Genomic DNA, 25,989 nt, shown 5'->3' with positions numbered 1-25,989 from the left:
CAACCATTTGAGAAACCCAAATAATATACTAAGTTCTAAGGATATGATGAATATCACATAGTGTCCATTAGGATATGTTCTCCCACTCCCATGAACAGTTACAGCTTTCATGATAACATGTATTTTAATTTGTGTAACAATTGAATTGAATCTGTAAATCCAGTTGAAAAATACTAGCATCTTCCCATTTCTGAGCATTTCAATCCATGAACATGCTCTCTTCAACCAGTTACTTCAATTTTACTGCTAGAAAGTTTTTCTATGCTTAAACGTGGTATCTTTCAGAAACCTATTAATATTACCTGCATATTTAATACTCTACTATTGATTAAATGTTACTCTGTACAATACCAGATATGAAATATTAATGACTGAGCTGCAGAAATAGGTTATTTTTCACCTTAATTGATATTCCATCACCAAACAATCTAATTGTTAATTTATGTGGGTTTTATACTTACACACTAATACCATAGGAAAATTATCTCAGATGTATTCTTTTTTTTTCCCTGTACATGATTATTTTTATATGTGTTTCTGAGTATATGTATCAGTAGGTACATGTGGCATAATATGTGGGAGAAGGAGTTATAAGGAAAATTGTACTATGATTTTTGCTTTCAAAATTTAACCACAAAGTGTGTTGTTCAATTTAGGGTTGTGTGAATGTCATTCTTGGGAGGTAAACAGTTTCTTTCTATGTTTAATTTATGAAATGTTGTTTTGCTTTAGTTGTAAATCTCAGAAAGGACTTCAAATTTATAATTTTCCTCATTCATTGATATTATTTCTTTTTTCATGAACGTACTACACTAAAGTATATTTCATAAACTGAATTTGGTCATGGATTCCCTCCTTAGGATATAAATCTCAATTTGGAAGAGAATATATCAATTTATTTCCTAAAATAACCAACCTATCAACTTAGCTTCTTGTAATGACATTGGCAGCTGTGGATAATATAATGTAGCTTTAGTCTCTCTCTTAAAAAATATTAATTTGTACATGTTTGCAGTACATACTGAATACATTGACTATAGAGAATTGGTACATGTACCGAACACATCTTAATTTTCCCCCTCCCCTCCACTTCCCTTTTGTTGTGCCAGGATTGAATTCATTTATCTTGTAATTCCTTATTGAGTTAATTATTGTATATACAGACTGACAACAGACTAATAGGCCACAAAGCATATAAAACAAATGACAATTATATTAAATCAAGGAACACTTTCTGATACATTGTCATTGCTGAAATACAATAACTTTATTTCTCTCTCTTCTTTCCTTGTGATTATATTTTATTTAATGTTTTATATATCAAGTTTTTTTATAGAAGAGAAACTATACAATATTTATGCATGTGAGCCATACTTACTTCACTTAAAAGTATGGTCTCAAGGTGGACCTATTTTGTGACAAATGACTCATGTATATCCATCTTTAAGGCCAGTACTACTCCATTGTGTATAAATACTATATTTTGTTTAGCTTTCCTCTTAACATAAATTATTTCCTCTTAACATGAATTATTTTCTGACTTCATTTTTCTCTGAAATAGTTTAACTTAGCATTAGCATATTGTTGAATGCATTGATAAGTTATACCATCACTAGTGTGTATATATATACATATATATACTTATATATGTGTATATATATATATACATATATACGGAGGAATTAGCATTCTATTCATATAACTGCCTGCCTATCTTCACTGTGCACTGGTATAATTTTTCACCTTTGAATCCTCAAAGCATTTATTTTATGATATTTTCTTAGTGCCTATTAATTTCATTTAACATTGGATTTCAATGTGTATTTTTTCTCTCTTTTTTTGATACTGCTGATTGAACTCGGGACCTTGTGTCTGTGAGGCAGGTGGCAGAACCACTGAGCTAAATCTCTGGCCCTCAATGTGGTATTTTTCTACATGTGCATAATATATTTTACCCCTGCCCTATCCTCCCTTACACCCCCTCACGCTTATTCCCTTCTCCTTCTCTAATAATCACCTCCCTCACTCTTTTATGCCACGTGTTTTGATTCCACATATTATGAGAACATGCAGTACTTCTCTTCATGTGTCTTCCTTATTTAATTTTACCTGAGGATCTCCAGTTTCCTTCTCCTGGAAATGTCACCGTTACAGGTTTCTTAATGGCTATACCCTTCACTGTGTTTATATACTGGATTTCTTTATTTAATAACCTGAAAATAACAACCTTGGCTGAATATTGTGCATTATACATTATGCACATTGACCATAGGCAGGCAGGTATCTCAATAGGATGCTGACGAATTGCTTCATGTATATACTATGGATCATATAACTCAGTCTATGTACATACGGATTTTTTTTCACATTTTAGGTATACAATATAATGCCATTCATCATTGGAAATTTGCACCTTTACATAATCTCTCTTGGTTCTTATTTTTTCCCCATACCCCTGCCTTCCCTTCAACCCCTCCTTCACTCCCTATTTAAAAAGACTTTGCTTCCAGTTTTTCATTTTCTCACATTAATTCCATTCCCTACTTTCCTTTCCCCTACCCATCCCACTTCCCTCTCCCATTTGCCCCTTTTCTTCCTATTTCACATTATCTATTATACCTTTTAGTCCTTATTTACACTTTCAGTTTCTCACACTAGAGAAACTATTTGGTATTTACACGTGTGTCTTATTTATTTCACTTAAGCATATGGCCTCAATGTGCATCCACTTATCTATAAATGTCTCTAATTTCTCATTTTTTAATGTCTGAGTAGTACTCCATTTTATATATATATATAAAAAAACACCACATTTTCATTTCCCAGTAGCCAGTTGATGGGAAATTAGGCTGCTTCCAAGTTTTAGCTATTACAAACTGCTGCTATGAATATGGGTGCACATATATTGCTGTGGTATGATACTTTTAATTCGTTGAGGAACACACCCAGCAGGGGAATAGCTGGGTCAAATAGGACTTTCAGTCCTAATACTTTGAGGTATCTCCATAATGTTTTCCACAGTGGTTGCATCAGTCTACACACCAAGAAGCAGTGGAGTAGTGTACCTCTTTCCCCACAGCCCCGCCAGCATATGCTATTGGTTGATTTCATGATAGAAGCCATTCTTTCTGGGATGGGGTGGAATCTCAGCACTGTTTTCATTTGTAACTCTCGAATGACCAGTGCTGTTGAACATTTTTTCATATGCTCATTTGCTATTTCTACTTCTTTGTCTGAGAAATGTCTGTTCATTTCAGATGCCCATTTTCAGATTGGGTTTTTAAATTTGGGGGATCTGATTTTTTAAAGTTTTTATAGATTCTAGACAGCAGACCTTTGTGTGAGGAACAGCAGGTGAAAAATTTTTTCCCACTGTTTCCTCACACTGTTGGTTGTTTCTTTTGCTGTGCACCTTTTAATATGAAGAGATCCCACTTGTTGATTATTTGTGTTAGTTCATAGGCAACTGAGGTTTTGTTCATAAAACCTTTTCCTACACCAATGTCTTCAAGAGTTCTACCTAACCTCTGTTCCAGCCAGTTCAGCATTTCTATTTTAATATTTAGATCTTTAATTCATTTTGATTTTAGTTTAGTGTATGGTGAGAGATAGTGGTCTAGTTTTAATCTTTGACAAGTTGAAACCCAATTTTTCCAGCACCATTTATTAAAGAGGCTATCTTTTCTCCAGTGAGGGTTTTTGGCTCCTTTGTTGAAGATGAGGTGGCTGAGTGTGTTTGGAATTGTTTCTCAACTTCCAATCTATTCCAGTGGTCCTCAGGTCTGTTTTTTTTGCCAGTACCATGCTGTTTTTAATCACAGTAGCTTTGTAGTATTGTTTCAAGTTGGGGGTTATGATACACCCTACCTTGTCTTCATTGCCTAGTATTGCTTTTGCTATTCTAAGTCTCTTCTTGTTCTGAATGAGTTTTTGCATTATTTTCTCAAGGTCTGTGAAGTATGCTTGTGGAATTTAAATCGGGATTGCATTAAATCTATATAACACTTATGGAAGTATGGTCATTTTCCCTATGTTGATTCTTCCTACCCAGGAGCAAGGGATGTCTTTCCATTTTTTGTCCACTTTCTAATAATATCTTCAATCTCTCTTTTAAGAGTGCTATAGTTTTCAGAGAAGAGATCTTTGATTTCTTTTGTTAGGCTAATTCCTAGGTATTTCAGTTTTTGGGATGCTATTGTGAAAGGAATTTTTTGCCCTATTTCTCTCTCAGTGAGTCTGTTGTCTGTGTAGAGAAAAGCAATTGATTTTTTGTGTGTTGACCTTGTATCCAGCTACTTTACTGAATTTGGTTATTAAGTCTAGAAGGCTTTTGGTGAAGTTCTTGAGGTCTTGAATGTAGAGTATAATGTCACCAGCAAATAATGACAATTTGACTTCTTCATTTCCTATTTTTATTCCTTTTATTTCTTTCTCTTGTCTAATTGCTGTGGCTAATGTTTCCAAAACTACATTGAACAGGAGTGGTGATAGTGGACATCCTTGTCTTGTTCCTGATTTTAGTGTGAAGGATTTCAGTTTTTGACCATTTAGTATGATATTGGCTCTTGGTTTTTCATAGATGGCTTTTATCAGATTGAAGTAGTGACCATCTACTTCAATTTTTGTAGGCTTTTATCATAAATGCATGTTGGATTTTGTCAAATGCTTTTTCTGCATCTATTGAGATGATCATATGGTTTTTGTCCTTGCCTCTATTGATATAGTGTATTACATTTATTGATTTGTGTATGTTGAACCATCCCTGCAGCCCTGGGATGAATCCCACTTGATCATAGTGTATGATCTTCTTGATGTTCTTCTACATTCTATTTGCCAGTATCTTATTAAGGATTTTTGCCTCTATGTTTATTAGTGAGAATGACATATAGTTCTCTTTTTCGGTTAGGTGTTTCTCTACTTTTTGTATCTAGGTGATGCTTGCTTCCAGGAATGAATTTGGGAGTATTGCTTCCCTTTCATTTTCACTGAATAATTTAAACAGAAGTGGCAGTAGTTCCTCTCTAAATGCCTTGTAGAATTCAGCACTGAGGCCGTCTGGCCTGGCCTTTTCTTCTTTCATAAGTTTTCAATTTCATTGACTGATATTGGTTTGTTTAGAATTTTTAGGTCATCTTTGTTCAACTTTGGTAATTCATACATATTTAGGAATCTGTCCATTTCTTCAGTATTTCAAATACAGAACTCCAGCCTTTTTCTATATCAATATTCATAAATATGTACCTGAATATATACGCTATGAAATATGCATTTGTCACTAACAATAGTTTTGCTTTGGTTCTACTCACAAAATTTGGTGTCATGTATTCAAGTACCCATGCTTATTTATTTCCATTTTGAATCATTGTGTGAGACACAAATTATTGTCAATTGTTAGTAAGAAACAACAATGATACATAAAGTTATATTCCTGAACTAATCCTTCTCTCTTTGTCAACATAAAAAAACATAAAAATACCATGTCCTCAAATTCTGTAATGAATACATACCCCAATTATTTCTCAGGTACATCAACAGTCAGGTATTTTTCAAAGCAAGTTTGAAATCCTACTAAGTATGTTGCCAAATCTAAACACATGTCAGCCCCAAAATCAAATTAGAAAATATCCAGTAGAAAGGTGATTCAACCAGGCCATCCTTTATCTTCAGTTCAAGCGTTTCCCAAGTCATGCTTATGGTATGCAAAATCCTTCAGTATTTGCAAATTTGTAACTTTTCTATACAGTGTTTCAATTCTTACCCTCATATTATCTGTGGTTTTAGGATATTGTAAGACCGGGGGCCTTACCAAACGCTCCAAGGAGCTGACTGCAGCGACGATCACCCGGGAAGGAACACACCAGACAAGTTGGAAAGTAAAACAGACCTTTATTAGTCTGGCCAGACGGCACTCCCAAAGCAAAGTAGCTGAGAGAGGCAACTGGCTCAGAGTCCGAGGCTGTTTTTATAGGGGGTTGAAGGGGGAGGTTACATGTAGATTTACAGGAAAAAAGGTTAATGACTCATTATTACATGCTGATGGTCAGCAGGCACACAGTAAGACCTTGTGACCATATGGTCACGACTGTCACGTACTGATAGTCAGCACATCTGGTGATGGGTTGTTTTACTGATAGTGAGTCCGGGAATTTTCCAAGTTCCGGGCAAACAAGAGGGTGGATGATTTCACTAAGAACTCTTAGTTACAGATTTTATCTGCTTAGCAAGACTAGCAAACACATTTTAGCCATTAGACATAACACAGTCTAAGGGAATACATAAATTTTGAATCACACAGTCCCACAATATAGAATTTCTTTTTCAGGATTTTGGACAATAGATAAAAGAGAATTTGTTATTTTCACCACATCTGCTAATCCTAAACAAGAATTTATGCCACCTTATTTTTTTTTCTTGTACAATACTGAATGAGTCAATTTCGGATCCCTTGGAAAAAACAGCTAACATGGACAATTTAGAGGAGAAGAATTTTATTTTGGCTCAGGTTTTCAGGGCACAATCAGTGGATTAAATGCAGAAATGGCATCATGGAAGAATCAGGACAGAGGACACCTGCTCGTCTCATGGGAGCAGAGAGAGAGATAAAGACAATGACAGAAACACACACAGAGACAGAGAAAACCACAGTCAGAGAGAGAGAGAACTGGTAGGGAGACATGCTCTTCCAGGTCACACCCTCTATGAGTCATGTCTTCTGACCAGGACTGCTCCTAACAGCATGTGCAGCTATGGATTTATCACTGAATTAACCCACTGATGACATAGTACCCCTATAATCCAATGCTATTTTATACACAGAATTGTGGGACACATTTTATGCAAGAAACAGAACAAATACTAATGCTACTCTCCTGTGAAAACATCTCTGACATTCTCCTAAACATATGGCTATCATCACTCATTAAATCCCTTAGACTGAATGCACATCATCCTACAGCTCTGTTGCATGAATTATGAGTCCTGATGCATGTTATTTCCCCTTCTGATGTGCAACATCTAGGACAGCAGGGATGACATCCTAGTCATTAATATCATACTGTATTCTAGGCATGTTGTAAACCAAAGAAATATCTCTGTCTGAAGATAGACACAATCTCTCTGAGAACCTGCTTTCTCTAAAATCACTGCTAGGTCCTGAAAAGTAAGAATATCCTGGAGCTTCATCTCCAGTGTATTTAAAATTAGGTTTCACATCAAGTGAGCACATGTTGTTTAAGAATATTCTGTGTTAGCTGAGAGACAACCTACAATGTGGGAAAAATATTTTACAAGCTTTTCCTCAGACAAAGGTCTACTATCTAAAATATATAAAGATTGCAAAAAAAATCAGACACTCCCAAATATAAAGACTCAATTAAAAAATGGGAATCTGAAATGAACAGAGATTTCTCAGACACAAAAGTAAAAGCAGCAAATAAACATATGAAAGAATATTCAACATCACTGGTATTTGAGGGATGCAGATGTAAACAACACTGAGATTCCACCTCACCCCAGAAAGAATGGCTGCTCTCAAGAAATCAACCATGCTGGCAGGGTTGTGGTGAGAAAGGAACCCTTCTCCATTTTAGATGGGAGTACAAATTGATGCAATCACTGTGGAAATCAATATGGAGATACCTCAAAAAACGAGAACCCAGATATTCCTCTGCTGGGTATTTTCTCAAAAGCATTAAAAGAGTCATACCATAGTGATATATGCTCACCCATGTTTATAGTGGCACAGCTTCTAGCAGTTAAACCTTGGAAACAGCCCAATTGCCCATCAACTGGAGACTAAAGAAGATGTGTTTTTTTAATAAAATGGAGTACTACTCAGCCATAAAGAAGGAGAACTAGAGAGACTTATAGATAAGTGGATGCACATTGAGGCCATACTCTTAAGTGAAATAAATAGGACACACGTGCAAATATTGAATAGTTTCTCTGGTGTGAAAATCTAAATGTGCAAATACAGATCAAAATGTATACTTGATATTGTGTAGTAGAAAGAAAAGGTCTAAAGGTGTAGGGAAAGTGGGAGGGGTAGGGGAAAGGAAAGAAAGGAAAAGAAAAATTATGAGGAAAGGAAAAAATGGAAACTGTCTTTGTAAATAGGGAAGGGTGGAGGGGTTGAAGGGAGTGTAGGGGAATGGGGAAAAAACCCCAATATATATCATGTAAAGGTAGAAAATCCCAATGATGAATGTAACTGTTTTTTATACCTAAAATGTACCAATAAATTTAATGGAAAAAAAAGAATGCTCTGTGTTAAGCTTCGTGGTGCAGATGGAACTCAGAGACTATGGGGAGGGGAAAAAAGTTCTCATGTGAAATGGACTTTCAGTGGGTCTAGAAAACAAATCAAAAAAGCCAGGTGGAGTTTTATATATCTGTGATCCCAGATACTCAGTAACCTGAGACAAGCTGGTGAACATTAGCAAGATTTTTTCAAAATAACAAAATGAAAGGAGGTAGTGATAAAGCTCAGGGCAAGGGGCCCTCTTGGTTCAATCTTCATCAATGCCAAAAGGAAAAGAAAACATAAGAAATAAAAGTGAATCTATGAGTATGTATAGTACAAGGGACAGATAATGTGTCTTTAAAAGGATAATAGTTCTAAGTTGAAAGAATAAATTTTCACCTGATAGAAGGAAGAATTTTGTCATTCACAGAAGAAAGAATTTGATCATAGTTGTTCTCTGAACAATTTTTTTCCATTTCCTGGATGGATGGAGTGAATACAAAATGAACATGGAGAATTTGTCCCGAAGACACACTCTGACCAGTGTCGTTGGTGATCTCATTCTCTGGGCAAGGGGTGCAATCAAAACAACAGGCAGGTTTTCCCTCCTGAGGGGATTTCCTGAATCCAGGATGACAACTCTCAGTGCATACAGAGCGTGGAGTCTGAGGGAAAAACATATCTTGGTGAGGTGTTAGAATTTTTTCCCTTCTTCAGAGTTTGAGAGAAATGTGTATATGCAGGAATGATATATATGTGTGTAAATGTCATATATAACAACAGAATTCTATAAATATTTACAACATATAGTGAAATGAATATGTCCCTTACCAATTTATGGAAACCTTGGTAAAATTGAAAATTGATATTTGTAATTCACATAATTTCCATTTCCTGAGAAAAATATGGGATAGACATTCTACAACCACATGTTTGGTTTTTGGTAATGTAGTGCATTATGATATTTTGTCCAACATACCTCTGTAATTCCTGTGGCCCACTCAATCATATCATCAGACAAAGACAATTGCTGGCCAAGAGGACCATGTGAGCTAAATGCACCCAATTTAACTTTAAGTATAAGGCCTTCTGGAAAATTCCAAAAGTTGAGAATGTCATGCTCTACATCCAGTTTCCTTGTGTCATTCAAAGTCACTTGGTCTCCAGCAGGGTTGTCAAATTGGAGGTTCTTCAGAAAGGGGTGCAGCTAAAAGAGACACATCCTCTGGTGAACAGGGATTCATTATCCAGACAAAAAAATAATTAGGGAAAGCTCCCAATTATCTTTAATCTTATTTAAGAATGCAAATTTTACACTGGCAATTAATAAAGTAGAATGAATAAAATCTTATGGAGACAAAATGTCCTACTTTTCCCAAAAAGTCAATCAATCTCAGGAGTAAAATTCATAAACACACTTATAGAAATAAAGTTTTCATGGGTGTTAGAAAAATTAGTATTTGATATTTTAATAATTTTCTCTCTTGATGTTCCAACAGCCTGGACTTGCAAAATGAAGTTGTCACTAGCCAAATTGATTGTAGCATGGAGTGATAAATTTAAAATAATGTATCTAATATAGGGGTTAGCACCATTTAAATCCAAGAATTAGGTCTGTTCTTGCCCTTTAAGAAGTTTGAGGAAAATATTGAGATTTTATAATAAAACAATTATCTAGGTGGACACTGAGATCTTTTAAACAAAATCAATGATCTTGTCCCATATTTATTTATTTTTGATGCCAAGGCCTTCATGGTAAGTGAACATTTCTTCCCAGCTCAATATTAACATCCTTAATCATAAGCTGGTGTGTAGTCACTTGTACTTTTGGATACAGTGTTCTAAAATTCTCTGATGAAGCACATGCATATTAACTTTAAAAAGGTATCTTGGTGACATTTGCATGTCATTACAAAAAAGATGATTTACCTGCCAAGGGGCAAACACCATCACTTCTTTGTGTCCCATTCGTGGCCACTGTGCTTGTTGAAGGAGAATCTCATGGAGGGCATGGGCCACACCATACACAGCATTGTATATATTGTGACTCCAGTCGGTCATGGCTGTGTCAAAACGATTTGCAGGCAGCCATGCTAGAGAGGCATTAGGTGTACAGTCTCTCAGTGAGCAGTCACAGAGAATGAGCAGTGGAAATTATTGAACCAAAACTCAGTGAGGTAAAAGTCTTCTGGGTATTTTAAGGGGTTGGCTTCTTGGACAAAAGTTTTGAAACCAGAAATTTTCTCACCGTGGTTGGAAAAAATGAGAGTCCCATAGAATGAACTAAGTATGAAACTTTTCCCAGTCATGTCAGCATGTCATTGTGAGTTTGTGACCTAGACTTTGCCCCTTGGTAAATAGTGCTCTATACCATACTTTACACCATGTGGAATTTCAGTGTCATAGTAAATAATGATCACATTTACATGTGATGATTCCTTAGTCAGGATAGTATGTTTCTGTGTGACTGTCTCATATGCCCTAACATTTCTTGAGAACTTTGTCACAAATGCCACACAGATTTTGTTCCTGTACATCTCTCTTGTCACATCTGAGAAAAACTGAAGACCTTTTGGACCTTCCAAAATGATCAGTCCCACCCAGGTCCAGCTGAAGTGAAGCATCAAGGAAACCATAGCAAAAGTGAGAGATGTATCCTTTGGAGCTACCTGATAGAAGGAAACTGTCCATTGTTCCTTAGCATAGTGGTTAAAGAACCAAATGTAACCTAAAAGGAAAGAAAATAGGAAGGAATATAAGTAAGAACATGAAATCCAAGCACACCCTCATGCCTAGAGAATACTAAGTAAAAACTGGAAGGAGTAGGAGGAGACACCTATTTATACAGTCTTTCTAATTATCTCATTTTTAGGAAACATTTTTGATTTCTTCTCTCCCTATTTTTTGCTGTAGACAAGGAAATTGTGAGCAACACACCAAGTCATTGCATACTTATACATTCAAATGACAAACTGGTCAAGATGTTTTTTTATCCAGGATCCTTCTTCCACCCCGATTAGGCACCTAATAATGTCACCACCAAGACATGGTTTCATCTTTCCATGTCTCACTCATCCTCACCTGTGGAAACTTGTACAGCTCCAGCAGGGTTCCGATTTGCACAGAATATCCATATAATGTTCCTGTTAACACTGCTACAGACTTGCTCTCTCTCCCACAGGAGTAATTAGGGGTCTCATCCCATCCTGTGAGCAAAATGACAGAACTCTCCAGTACCCTCCAGTGACCATGAAGGTAATTATGGAACTCATACCCCAGAGATATGTTGGGTAGAAGCTGCGGATTCTTGATGATCTCTTCTATGGCAAATGTGAAGGCCACAACATTGTGGTAGTGGTTGGGTGTATACCTGCATAGAGAGAATACAGGTCTTTATAGTAAATGCAATCTATGGTTATATTGCAATCCAGTACAATAGTATTTATGAATGGAATGCTCATGTTCCTCCCCTTATTCATGTTTTAAGTTCTGATGCAAAAATGTAAGATTACTAGTGGGTATTTTTGAGGAGGTGTAATCAGGTTTTGGTGAGAACTTGATGTGATTTCTCATCATTGCCTCACAAGATCTCAGGACAATCACTTCATGGTTCTTCCATGTGAGGACACAATGGACAGACAGCCACTGATAAACTAGAAGGCAGGTGCCTTTTCATTTTCTGTGCCACATGTATTAAATACTGAGAATTATTGCTTTAAACACTCAGTTGCTGGTATATTTTATACAGCAGAAAGAATTCAGTCAATATCCTAAGGTTAAGCAACCAGAAAAATAATTCCATCTTTGAATAACTGGCCTCCATAAAGTCTTAGATTATATAGTTAAACAAGTCATACTTAAACACTTCTTATTATAACAATGATATGCATGAAGGTGGAAATACCAATGAAAATAATGTTCAATGGAAGATCTGAGACAAATCAAGAAACACATCTGTGGATGATTATGGTGCAGCAAAATGCTGCAATTGAATTTCCTAAACCTTTCACTCATCACAGTTATGCATCTGAAATTCTGGGCAACACGGTCAAAGGAGGGGACATCAAATCCCAAGGATAAGCTATACTACAAAGCTCCAGTGATAAAAGCAGCATGGTATTGGCAAAACTAGACTTGTAGATCAAAGGAACAGAATAGAAGATGCAGAAACAACTCCAGGCACACTCAATTATGTTATCTTTGACAGGGGTTAAATCCCTTCCCTGGATGAAGGACAGTCTCTTTAGTAAATGGTTCTCGATGACCTGACTATATACATGCTAATGGGGGAACCTAAACTCATATCTCTTACCATGTACAAAATTATAATGAAATGGAGCAAAGATCTCAACATTAGAAGTGAAATCATCCACTGGAAGACAAAATAGCTCAAACACTTGAAGACATAGGTGTGGGCAAAGATGTTCTCTGAAAAATCCCAGTTGCACAAATAATATTACCAAGTAGCAACAAATAGGATTATATACAATTGAAAAGCTCTTCACAAGAAAGTAAATCACTATAGGAGTGGAGAGACAACCTACAGAAAGGGAAAGATTTTTGACAGCTACTCTTCAAATGTACAGCATAATACTAACATAGAGAGTATGTAAAGAACTTCAAAAATAAACCCTTAAATTTAACAGACTCATTCAAAAAACGGGCATCTGAAATGAATAGACACTTCTCAGATAAAGAAATACAAACAGCCAATAAATACATGAAAAAAATAGTCAATATCACTGACCACTATGGAAATGCAAATTAAAACAACATACTACATTTTGGGAAGCCTCTCAGGAAAAAGGAACCCATCTTCAGTGTTGGTGGCAGTGTAAGCTGGAACAATCCCTAGGTGAATCAGTGTGGAGTTTCCTCAAATTCTAAAAGTAAAAATTTCATTTGACTGAGCTATTCCCTTTCTTGGTGTCTTCTCAGAAGAGTTAACATCTTATACTTATGGTTATAGTCACATAATTCATAATTGCTAAATTTTGGGAACAGCATCTATGTCTGTCAACAGAAGCATAGACAAAAGGAAATGTGGTATTCATACACAATGGAGACCTACTCTATTGGAAAGAAAGGTAAACCTGAGTCATTGGTAGGAAAATGGATTCAGCTTGAGAAAATGATGTTAAGTGAATTAAATCAGATAAATGAGCTTAAAAATCACATACTTTATCTTATATCAAAAATTCTACATATAAATAATGTGTGAAACAAAAGCCAGATAATAGGAAATCAGAGATAAAGAGAGAGAGGGAGGGAGGGAGAGAAAAGCTATTCTCTGTAAATCTAGCACGGACAATATATGTAAGAGAATAGCTTGTCTTGACTTGGTACAATTGTCTTATGTGTTTTATATGTTTTTCTTCCTTAGTCTGGTTGTTACTTAGTATAAATAATAATGAGCTTTATATGGACTTAGAAGATAAATAAACAAATCTGATGCTCAGAAAATAAAATGGACTGGGAAAAGGGAAGAAGAAAGAATCGAGGTGTGTCATGTGTGTACCAATTCCCTACAATCAATGTACTAATAAAATTAAAATTGAAATAAAACCTATTTGATTTTGCATTAAAAATAAAATTAAAATTTACCCAAGTGTCTGAATTTGAAAATGTGAAGGTGAAATTATACAAACAATACTGGGCTTCCACAGAGTTGAAACAGAAAGTCCAATATACACTGAATCTGGAAGGATTTACAGATCAGGGACTTCTATATATATGTCAGAAGGGAAATTGGACATGGTGGTGCACACCGGTAATCTCTGTTTGGGATTAGGGCCCTGAAGGTGAATGACTGCAAGTTCAAGCCCATACAGACAGTTTAAATCTAAGCACGTGTCAACCTAAAAAAAGAAATTAAAACAGGCTAGCAATCTAGGTCACCACGAAGGTCTAGGTTTCAATTTCCATTCACAAAAAACAATAAGTGTAGTCATCTAGTAATTTCTTAGTAAAAAGTGAATGTATGGAACACAAAATGTGTTTTCTATTAAATGAACAAGAGCTTGCTCTAAATACTCAAAAAATTTTGAGCAAAGGATTATACTACATAAGTCACTACAGCAATAGTTTTTAAAAATATTCTCACATGTCTGCAAGGAGAAAAACAATATGCTTATTCAAATATAGGGAGCATTTGATACTATCAGGCAACTAGTGAGAGATACTTAATATTAATACTAGTATTTGAATGTAACTAAAACAAAATCTCTGTCCACATTCATCCATGTGGGGCAGGACAAAAAGTATTAGATATTGTATCCTGCTTGGCTTTATTGTTGGGTAATGTAAATATATATCCACACATAGCATTGCATCCCAATAAAACATATAATTACTATTTGACAACTAAAGAAGAAAATAAAGATAAACAAACCAGTAAACCTTTCTATTCAATACTTACCTCCCTTTAAAAAATCTCAATGAGTTACAGTGAGAGTAGTGGGAGGGCAGGCGTACAAGTTCACCCTCCTTCCAGGGATGCACTGCACACAAAACTACTTGAACCACTTTGTGCAGATTCTGGGTTATGAAAATTAGTATAAGTCTTCCAATTGATGGGGTGTGACCTCCTTTGCATATTGTGGGAGGAGGAATCTTCTGTGTTATATTCATGCATATATTATTGTATTCTTTTTTTTCTGGCTATAAAAAAATAGGAAAGATTAACAGCTACTGGGGATGGGTCCAAGGGAACTCAAAGAACTAGCTCCCAGTTGTGTTCTCCAGTGGAGTCATGGATAAGGTTAACTTCTCCCAGCAGCATTGTGTGGTGTTACACATGGAACACAGCCCACAAGGAAAGCTTCCCCAGCTCTGTGTTCGGAAGGTTTTGTTGTTGTGATGGCAGTCATTGTGGTGATGGTTGTGCCCCTTTGTGAGAGCCTCAGTCATGCAGATCTTTAGATTAAACATAAGGCTGACTTGAGTCCCTCCTGAGCTGGCACTAAAATCTTTAACCCTCAGGCTTTGTATGTGTCTTCTTTTTCTTGTTAGTATACATTTTGTATAAATACTCCTAAGAAATTGAGTATCAAGAGCATTTTGAAAATAGGACCAGGGCAATATTTCTGTGTTATCATCAGAATTACTTAGTATCGCTTTGGAGTTTCTAAGCCATAAAGGAAATATTCAGTAAAACAGATAGGAAAAAAGTAATAGACTGGACACATACACATTAGTATTTCATAAAGGAGAAGATTGTTCACTTTAAAAATCCATGAAAAAATCTGATTAACCAAAAAGTGCATGAGCCAACCACAATGTTAATGCCTGAGAACTATCAAAATTTCCAATATAAAATTGCTATATTAAAAGATTTTGGTGAAAAATAGTATATATACCACAGCAATACTTAACAAAATTCATGATACCATTGTAAAATGGGAAGAAAATGTTCTAATAGGAAGAAGAACTTAGTGAGGGGGTAGGGGAAAAGGAAGAAAAGGAAAAGAAAAAAAAATAATAGAACTGAAAAATGGAAAAAATAATGTTTGCAAATAAAGAGGGGGAGAGGGGTTGAAGGACAGGGAGGAAATTTGGGGAAAAAAAGAAGAAGAAAAATATATCATGTACAGTTTCAAATTCCCTATGATGAAAGTGATCATTATGTCTAAAACATACCAATGAAATTAATTTAAAATTTATGATAGTACTTATAACAAAAATATAATGCACTACAAAGGACAAAAGCATCAAAGAGAGTATTTCACGCATGTTAACACTCACCTAAAAGTTCTCTGGAAGTTGTCACTACTTTAATTAAAAATAGAAAAAAGAGAGATTTTTTTAGGGCAAACATAGAGATTTTACTTTTAAAAGTAATATATTTAGAAGTAATTCAGAACAATATGACATTATAATTTAGGGGAAAAAATGCATTTTCTATAATGTTTTAAACAACCTGAGAATGAAGGAAAAAATTACAGATGCAGTAATGCAACAAAATAAGAAGAAAAGAGAAATGAGCTATGTGCAATTTTGTATTAAATAACATATGTTTATACATGTGTACTGCTTATAATAGGGAGTTCATATTACAAATCAGTAATCAAAATAAATGTATTTATTTATTTGGGAAGAGAATCATGCAAAATTTAACTGTATTTATTACAAAATAAATTGAAAAAGCACTAAATAATTTTTGAATATAGACTTATTTATTTAATAATACTTTGGAACGAATAGTAAAAAGAAGAAAAAAACAAATGATAAGTGAATTCTTTGCTACCTAAAATTTCCTGTTCTGTTAAAAATGATATATGCAAAATATTCATAGCCCCATTAATCATTTGAAAAAGATAGCATATGGTTCACCAACTTAGTCTTTACTTAACATGCAAAATATTCTTGAACTAGTGGAAAGGCTTATAGCAAGATACATAAATGATAAAGAAAAAGCCATCAAATAAAATATTCTCAAGGTAATATGTGTAATATAATCAATCCAACTATTAAAAATAATGCAGATATAGCAACATCACAGCATTTGCCAATATCAATGTAGAGCACTTGCTACAGGTGAAGATTAAGGAACTAATATTCCCCTGTATGATTGGTATTATATTTCTGGATGGTTGCTTGATAGTAAAAACAAGTTTTAAAAAGTATAGATAGTTTCAATCCCAGTCAAATTCATTTTCAGCATTCATTTGCTTTAATCTGAGACAATACATCTGCATATTAATATATTACAAACTAATACATATATATATGTCAAACATCAAGAAATTTCCACAGTATGGATACATGGGATAATGAACAATTTAGAAATTTAGGAAGTTGCAAATTGTGATATGAGGAGAATTTGCTGGTTTTACATAACATATCATGGAGGCAGAAGAATTTTCACAAACTTATTGATGTATATGTCAACATATATGTCATATTTTTGTGTAAGAAAAATGGATTACAGCATCATAGAAGTAGTGCATCCAACTTGGAATGTAGTACTTATATATAGGAGCAGAAAAGGCTAAGATATTTTTGTGATTCTTTTGATTATTAGAGCAATGGCATTTCTGAAAACATGGGCCATATCCTCCTGTAAAACATGAAACTTATTTGCAATAGACTGTTAATATTCAAACAAAATATAAAGGCAATGTTTTCCAATTTTTATTTTTCTTTTTAAAATTTTCCTATTTATTTTCCTTATTTCCTTTTAGTAGAAATAAAATTATCTCATGCTTCCCTTAATACTTGTTCCCAGTGGGAAAGTCACCCTGGACATAAAATGTTCCTGGAATTGCAAGGATGTTCTTTTCAGTCATAGGCCTGGGTGTAGAGTGTGTGGGAGGGAAATGGAGCCAACTAAACAGTAGACTGATTCCCTGAGCTGTGAGTGGAGAACAGAGAAAAATAAAGAGAAAATGTAGCTTCCTCTCTCTTCCCTGAGAAAGGAGCACTCTCTCTGTCTAGCATCTTTGAACTATTCTTTTTTTTTTTTTTTTGGTACCAGGGATTGAACTATTCTTGAAATCCAATAGCACTTGGTATCTGATCAGTTCCTCATCCTCCATTATCTTCAGAATATGTTTGATCACACTGGGCTGAAACAAAGCTAGAATCCTGAGTTTGTTTTCTGAGATCCTTTTCTGTCCTTGTGCTGTCTCTTAGTCATGTACACCAAGGGACCTCCATCCTCCTCTGTGGCTATAAAATCCCTTTGTTCCAGCCAGCATTCAGAACCTACTGAACACCCTCCTCCCCAGTGCAAAACCCCACTGCAGTGGTCCTTACACCCAGAATTGTGTTCTGATTAAAGAAAATTTTCCTTGCTATTCTCAACAAATACACTGATTACTTTATAAGACCTTCCCTAAACTTGGCATTAGACTACCCTGATCCAACCCCACCCCCATGTTCCGGGCATTCTGTCATTGTCTGCAAAGCACACTCCACAAAAGCTACCAGAATTAATGGTCATAAAATAAATACATCAATAAGGACAACAGGTAATGTACTCTGGGAAAATTATGAAAAGGAAAGCATACTTTTCAGGTATAATATCATATGCCTGTACTGCAGCTGTTATGGAGGCCTGGGTCAAGGGAATGCTGAAACTCAAGATATTACTGGTAGCCTAGGAAATATAAAAATGATCCTGTGTCAAAAACCATAACAACATAGGGCAAATGTATGGAAATAAAAGAATAGGCAGGCATCTGGATGTGATAATAAATATAACAAACATCCAGCACCATCTATGGAAGAAAGAGGCCAATACTTCTCACCCTGCTATCCCTGCACCCAATGACAGGAGCATTCATGGCTTCAGCATCTGATAAAACCCAGTCAGTCACTGTGTCAGTCACACCCTGGTTCCACAGAGGGGCACAATTAATCTGCCAGAGTCCTATGACAGTGTCCAAAATCCATGAATTAAGTATACATTTGACTACAGAACTGATGTGATAGTATCAGAACAGAGTGTACCTACATCCCTGAGCTGAAGAATCAGTCTGTAGGTGAATATCTCACAGAGGAATTCTTCCTTGTTCATGGCCTGCCTTGCAGCTCCAGGAGTCATGGAGGACACAGTGCATGGAGTCATGATGTGCACAGTATTGGAAAGTCACGGAGTATCTACAGCAAAATTCTTCCCTAGCAGGAGGCTTATGCTTGTGGTCAGCAGTGGACACTCTGTAGGGATGTAAAACATTTTATCTATCATTAAAGAAAATATGAAAGCCCAGTATTGTATAAAGTGCATATTTTGTGGTAGCTTCTTGGCAGTGAACTCAACACCATGTCTGGGGCTCTGATTCTAAAGAACATCAGTCAATGTGCTGTGCAGTGGCAGCTTAGTTGGGAGGAGGGCCATGAACAGTAGAATAAGGTAGCAGGTGATGTATCCTGCAACTTCCAACCCTGAACACAGGAGGCTAAGCAAATAAGAATTTATCTTCTGAGGTTCAAAAATTGAGACAATTTACAAGGAAATTCGAAATAATTCTTGGATGGTACTTTACATATAGGAGAGCGATAGAGTGAAGGTTGATGTCTTCACCCACAGATGGTTACACATCATCCTTCCTAAAAACCAAAGGGAAAATAAGTACGTGGAAAAGACACTGAGGGCAACAAAATTGGTTTCCTCATAGGCTTTAGTGTTTTCAAAAGATGGTAGTATACAGGAATAAGTGTGAAAAGCCCCTCAATCACCACGTCTCCATCCTTATGCACACTGGTGCTCATTCTGCACAGACAGGGTTCATTTGGAAAATTACACATGAAGAGATTAAGCTGCAGGAGAAAGAATGCAAAAATCAAGAGGAACATCTCAGGGGGTATTTGCAAAGGCTTGTCTGAATGAAGAGGTATCTTGCTGTCAGCCACAGAGACATATATATTATGTGTGTGTTTATGTCTGCACGTTATTGTTTTTTATATGGGTGGACACTTTCTTGACCCTGACACTTTTCAGCAGAGCCTCCCAGGGGAGCTGGGATCAATTTACCACCATTGGCCTCCTGGAGTCTGCATCTGAAGTCTGGTGTGAAGGTGAAAAACACAAGTTGGAAATTATAGTTGAGTACCATCTCCCCACCTAGAGGTACCATGAGTCATACAAGTTCATTGACAGCAACATCCCAGGCCCACTTCCTCCTGGGCACTTTGCTTCTCAGCCTGTGTCAATAAGCCCTTTGGGATGTTGCCTACTGATTGCACTATAGGTTGAGAGCTTTGTGTTCATTGAAATGGTCTGAGATGGCCTAGGCTCAGCCAAGAACATCTGTGTAGTATGTGATCCAGAGTACAAGAAAAGGAGTTACAGCCTCATACACCTAGGTTTATTGCATCCTCTGCTCACTCTTTGTATGACCTATGCTTGTCATCATAACACTCACTTGTGCTGAACTCACATCCACATTCTCCATTTTGTGGGATGGCAACAATTACACTGAATGCAGAACACCAAAGCCCTAACTGAAGATCAATGCAGAAAAATATTGAAAGTTTTATTTCATTTTTCTTAATATATGTTTGCAGTCAATGGAGTTTATAGTCATCTTGGGGAGTCATCATGTACATAATATGGATCAGCTTGATTCTTTTATACTCCCTTTAGCTCCTGCCTTCCTCCCTCCACTTCTGAACCCCCTACCATTTTTCATCATTGCTGATATTATTAATCTTATCTAATGTTTATGTCACATAATGTTTATATTCATGGAGGTCATCAGGTTCCTGTAGGAGGTATATCTTTGTTCTACTTCCTCTGCCTTGCCTCCCACTCTCCACGCACACTCTGTCTGTAGTACCACTTCCCACTTACAGGGATCTATTCCATTGTCTCCTATGTATGCTTTTGTTGAGAAGTTTGTGCTTCACCTTCCTCAACTGAGAGACACTCTATGACAGTGGTGCTGAACCTATTGCATGTGTGCCAGCCTGAGCAGTTACCAATCACTGGAAGCTCTAAAAGGTTTACCATTACCGCTTGTTGGTATTGAAGCTTGTATGTCTGATTAGCTTCACTCATCCTTACATTTTTCAGGTGCATGCATTTTGCTATGTCTCAAATTTGTCCTTCTTTGTAGCTTAATATTATTCCGTTGTGCACAGATGCCACTTTTTTTTAATCCAATCCTGTTCTGATGAGTATACATGGTGCTTCTAGGCTTCGGCTACTATGACTTGTGCTGCTAAAACATTTTTACATATGTATTGCTGTTGTATGATGTCAGTAGATCTTTTGGGAAGGTATCTATCTGAGGGATAGCTAGGTCATAAGGGACTTCTGATGTTTTCTTTGAACATTCTCTATGCTGATTTCCAAAATGGTTTTACTAATTAACATTCTTACCTACAATGAAAGAGGTTCCCTTTGTCACCATGTCTGCACCAGCAATTTTTACTTTTTGAATTATTTTTTAAATTTAATTTTGTAGGTAAATTTAAGGTATACAATATAATGAAATTCATCATTGGAAATTTGCACCTTTACATAACCATGTTGGGTCATATTTTTTTCCACATTCCCCTGCCATCCAAACACTCCACCCCTCCCTAGTCTTTTTCTCATATTGATTCCATCCCCCTTTTTCCTTCCCCTACTCCTCCCAATTCCCTTTTCCCCTTTGCACCTTTTCTTCCTATTTCACATTATCTATTATACCTCTTAGTCCTTATTTACACTTTTAGTTTCACACACTAGAGAAACTATTCAGTATTTACACGTGTGTCCTATTTATTTTACATAAGAGTATCGCCTCAATGTGCATCCATTTAGCTATAAATGTCTCAAGCTTCTCATTCTTTATGACTATTACTCCATTATATATTAAAAGAATACATTTTCTTTATCCATCCTCCAGTTGATGGGCAATTAGGTAGCTTCCAAGTTTTAGCTATCACAAATTGTGTGGCTATAAAAATGGGTGGACATACATCAGTGGGGTATGATACTTTTAATTCTTTGGGGGAAGATAGCCAATAAGGGAATACCTTGGCCAAATGGGACTTCCAAATGTAGTTTTTGAGGTATTTTCATACTGATTTCCACAGTGGTTGCAACAGTCTACATTCCCACCAGCAGTGGAGCAGGGCTCCTCTTTCCCCACAGTCCAGCCAGCATTTTTTATTCATTGATTTCATGATAACAGCCATTCTTTTGGGGTGAGGTGGAATCTCAGTGTTGTTTTCATTTGCATCTCTGTAATAACCAGTGATATTGAACATTTTCTCATATGTTTATTTGGTATTGCTACTTCTTTGCCTGAGAAATGTCTATTCATTACAGATGGCCATTTTTGGATTAGGTCATTAAATTTGGGAGGTGCGATTTTTTTTAAGTTCTTTATAGATTGTAGACTGTAGACCTTTGCCTGAGGGACAGCTGGTGAAAATGTTTTCTCACATTGTGGGTTGTCTCTTCACACTGTTGGTGGTTTCTCTTGCTGGGAAGAAGCTTTTTAGTAAGAACTGATTGCACTTGTTGATTGTTTGCGCTAGTTCATGGGCAATGGAGGTTTTGTTCTTAAAATCATTTCCTACACCAATGTCATCCCGAGTTCTACCTATCCTTTCTTCCAGTTAGCTTAGTGTTTCTATTTAAATATTTAGATCTTTAACCCATTTAGATTACGTTTAGTGCATGATGAGAGATAAAGGTCTATTTTTAATATTTGGCAGCTTGAAACCCAATTTATCCAGCACCATTTATTAAAGAGACTATCTTTACACTAGTGAGGGTGTTTGGCACCTTTGTTGAAGATAAAGTAGCTGAGTGTGTCTGGAGTTGTTTCTGCATCTTCTGATCTGTTCTACTGGGCCTCAGGTCTTTTTCTTTGCCAGTACCATGCTGTTTTTATCACAGTAGCTTTGTAGTATAGATTCAAGTTGGGGATTGTGATACGTCCTACCTTGTCTTCATTACCTAGTATTGCTTTTGCTGTTCTAGGTTTCTTCTAGTTCCAAATGAATTTTTGAATTGTTTTGTTGAGGTCTGTGAAGTATGCTGGTGGAATTTCAATTGGGATTGCATTGAATCTATGTAGCAGTTTTGGAAGTATGGGCATCTTCACTATGTTGATTCTTCCTACCCAGAAGCAAGGGATGTCTTTGCATTTTCTGATATTGTCTCCAATTTCTTTTTTCAGAGTGCTATAGTTTACAAAGTAGAAGTCTTTGATTTCTTTTCTTAGGTTGATGCCAAGGAATTTCAATTTTTTGGATGCTATTGTGAAAGGAATTGTTTGCTCTATTTCTCTCTCAGTGAGTGTTTTTCATGTACAGAAAGGCTATTGATTTTTGTGGGTTGACCTTGTATCCAGCTACTTTACTGAATTTATTTATTAAATCTAGAAGACTTTTGGTGGAGTTCTTAAGGTCTTCTATATATAGTATCATGTCACTTGAAAATAAAGACAATTTAAATGCTTCATTTCCTATCTTTATTCCTTTGATTTCTTTCTCTTGTCTAATGCTATGGCTTATATTTGCAAGACTATATTGAACAGGAGTGGTGATAGTGGATATCCTTGTCTTATTCCTGATTTTAGTGTGAAGGATTTCAGTTTTTGACCATTTAGTATGATATTGGTTGTTGGTTTTTCATAGATGACTTTTATCAGATTGAGGTAGAGACTGTCTATTCCAAATCTTTGGAGAGTTTATATCATAAATGCATGTTGGATTTTGTCAAATGCTTTTTTGCATCTATCAAGATGATATGTTTTTTGTCCTTGTCTCTATTGATATTGTGAATTACATGTATTGACTTGTATATGTTGAACCATCCCTGTATCCCTGGGATGAATCCCACTTGGTCAGAGTGTATGATCTTCTTGATGTTCTTCTGCATTCTATTTGCCAGTATCTTATTAAGGGTTTTTGTGTCTATGTTTATTAGTGAGATTGGCCTATAGTCTTCTTTTTCAGTTGGGTCTTTTTCTGCTTTGGGGATCAAGGTTATGCTTGCTTCCACAAATGAATTTGGGAGTATTGCTTCCCTTTCAATTTCATTGAATAATTTAAACAGTAGTGGCAGAAGTTCCTCTATAAATGTCCTGTAGAATTCAGCAGGGAAGCGATATGGACCGGGCTTTTTTTCATTGGTAAGTTTTTAATTACATTTTCAATTTCATTGATTGACATTGGGATTTTTAGAATTTTTAGGTCTTCTTGGTTCAATGATGGTAATTCATACTTATCTAGGAATCTGTGCCTTTCTTCTGTGTTTTCCATCATTATTTGTGTATAGGTTGTAGAAGTAGGTATTGATCATCCTCTGGATTTCTGCTGGGATTATTGTAAATTCACCCTTTTCATTCTTAATTTCATGGGTTTGGTCCTATTCTTTCCTTTTTTTATAAGGTTGGCTAAAAGTGTTTTATTCTTTTGAATAAAACATTTATTCTTTTGAATAAAACATTTATTCTTTCAAAGAACCAACTCTTGGCTTCATTTTTTTTGTACTGTTCTCTTAGTCTCCATTATATTGATTTCTCCCCTGATATTTATAATTTCCAACCTTGTATGAGCTTTGCATTTGTCCTGCTCTTCTTTTCCTAGAAGTTTGATTTTCAGCATATGGTTGTGTGATTGAACTCACTCTGTTTCCATTGCATGAATATTTACTGCTATGAATTTCCCTCATAAGACTGCTCTCATCGTGTCCCAAAGATTCTGACATGATGTATTGACATTTTAATTTAATTATAGAATCTGTGATTTCTTGAAGAAGAACCCATTGGTTATCCAGAAATGTTCTGTTCAATTTCCATATGATTATGAAATTCTGGTGGTTTATTTTGCTATTGATTTCCAATTTCATCACTCTATGGTCTGATAATATACAGGGGATAACTTCAATTCCTTTGCACTTACTTACGCATGTTCTATGGCCAAGAGTATAGTATATTTTGGAGAATGACCCATGTGCAGTCGAAAAGAATGTGTATTCTGATTTTGTGGGTTGGAACACTCAATAAACATCTGTTAAGATTATTTGTTCAAGCATTTGATTTAGTGCATTCAGGAAGCTGAGACAGTAGTTTTGACATGAGTTTGAGGCCAGCCTGGGCTATGTAGTGAGCTTAAGACCAGCCTGCACTACATAGTAAGACTGTGTTTTTTAAAAAAACATCAAAATGGTCTGTACATGATAGCTGGTTGTTGTGGTCTTGTGGATATATGGAGGTTGTGTCTGCCCCTTGGGTCCATTGCAGGAAGCTGAAGAGTGCTGAGGAGATGAGCCTCTCTGGCCACTGTACCACCACTGGAGAGCACCGAGGAGGTGATCTGCAAGGGGGACAGAAACCACCAGCTGTGCTGAGCCATTACCTGGATCCACACAGCAGAGTTTCAGAGGTCAAAAAGGACATGGTTCTGAGCTTGAGAAGTTAGAGTAGAAGTGAGCAACAGAAAGAGGGCCTCTCTGAAGCCCATTGATGAAAATTAAAGCCCACCAGAAAAGTGAAGAAAATCTCTGTAGTAAAGACACACAAGACCACCTATGTTGGGGAGCAGTGGTGTGAACCAGAGCAGTAGAGCTGCAAATAGATCAGAGCTAGGGATCCACCCAGACCCCTGAGGGTGGGGAGCACCAGCCCAAGCAATGGGCCTTCATGGAAAAGAGCTGCACAGGTACACAATCAACAGCCAGAGGTTCACACCAATACCATCAGTAAGTGTGTGAGACCCTAGACAGAAGCTTGCTCACACAACAGAAATTGGAGTGAACAGCCCCCAGCCAATGACCCTCCCAGAAAACAGCTACATAGGGCCTCTAGCCAGTGACACACCTAGATACCATCCCAAGTGTGCACTGGCCCCAGCCGGAAGCCCATCCAGACAACATGTCAGCTCAGGGATTCAGAAGGACAATTTTCTGAACCTAGGAATTAGTGTACTGGTGAGCAGCAGAGAAGAGACAGCTCGATTGGTTTGCTGAGAATTCTTCAAATTCTCAGCTCACTATTGGGTGAGCAAAAAGATGCCTCAACAAAGACCCAGCAGGCTGCATCTGTTGAAATGGAAAGACACATAAATAAAGTCTCAAATCCAGACTTTCAGATCACTTAAGGCAACCCCAGAGGGAAACAAGATGGTGCAATCTAATACTCAACGACCTGGACTCCTGAACTGGCAACAAAAGAGGACCTGGAAAAGATGAAATCAGAAATAATTTCTCAGTAACAGCAGAGATTGTGCCCACAGTACAAGACATGATTAATAAATCTAGAGTGGGCACAGACAAAAAAAATAGAGGAGCTGAGGAACAT

At 36.4% G+C, this 25,989-nt stretch overlaps 1 pseudogene across 1 annotated transcript; it reads right to left on the bottom strand.

The window, feature by feature from the left end:
* Positions 1-5,866: 5,866 nt before the first annotated feature.
* On the bottom strand, positions 5,867-25,045 carry LOC110346905 (vomeronasal type-2 receptor 116-like; annotated as a pseudogene). The gene is made up of 7 exons (XR_015442138.1): positions 24,867-25,045; positions 18,699-18,707; positions 15,986-16,012; positions 11,324-11,612; positions 10,172-10,970; positions 9,222-9,449; positions 5,867-8,907 (listed from the first exon to the last, which is right to left on the bottom strand). The product of XR_015442138.1 is annotated as a vomeronasal type-2 receptor 116-like (transcript).
* Positions 25,046-25,989: the final 944 nt, after the last annotated feature.

Source organism: Heterocephalus glaber, unplaced genomic scaffold, assembly GCF_053883595.1.
Source record: "Heterocephalus glaber isolate CG9 unplaced genomic scaffold, H.glaber_assembly_v1.0 deba00001533, whole genome shotgun sequence".
NCBI classification, from domain to species: Eukaryota; Metazoa; Chordata; class Mammalia; order Rodentia; family Bathyergidae; genus Heterocephalus; species Heterocephalus glaber.
Note: the sequence above shows the minus strand (reverse complement) of the source record. Positions and strands in the feature narration are given on the sequence as shown.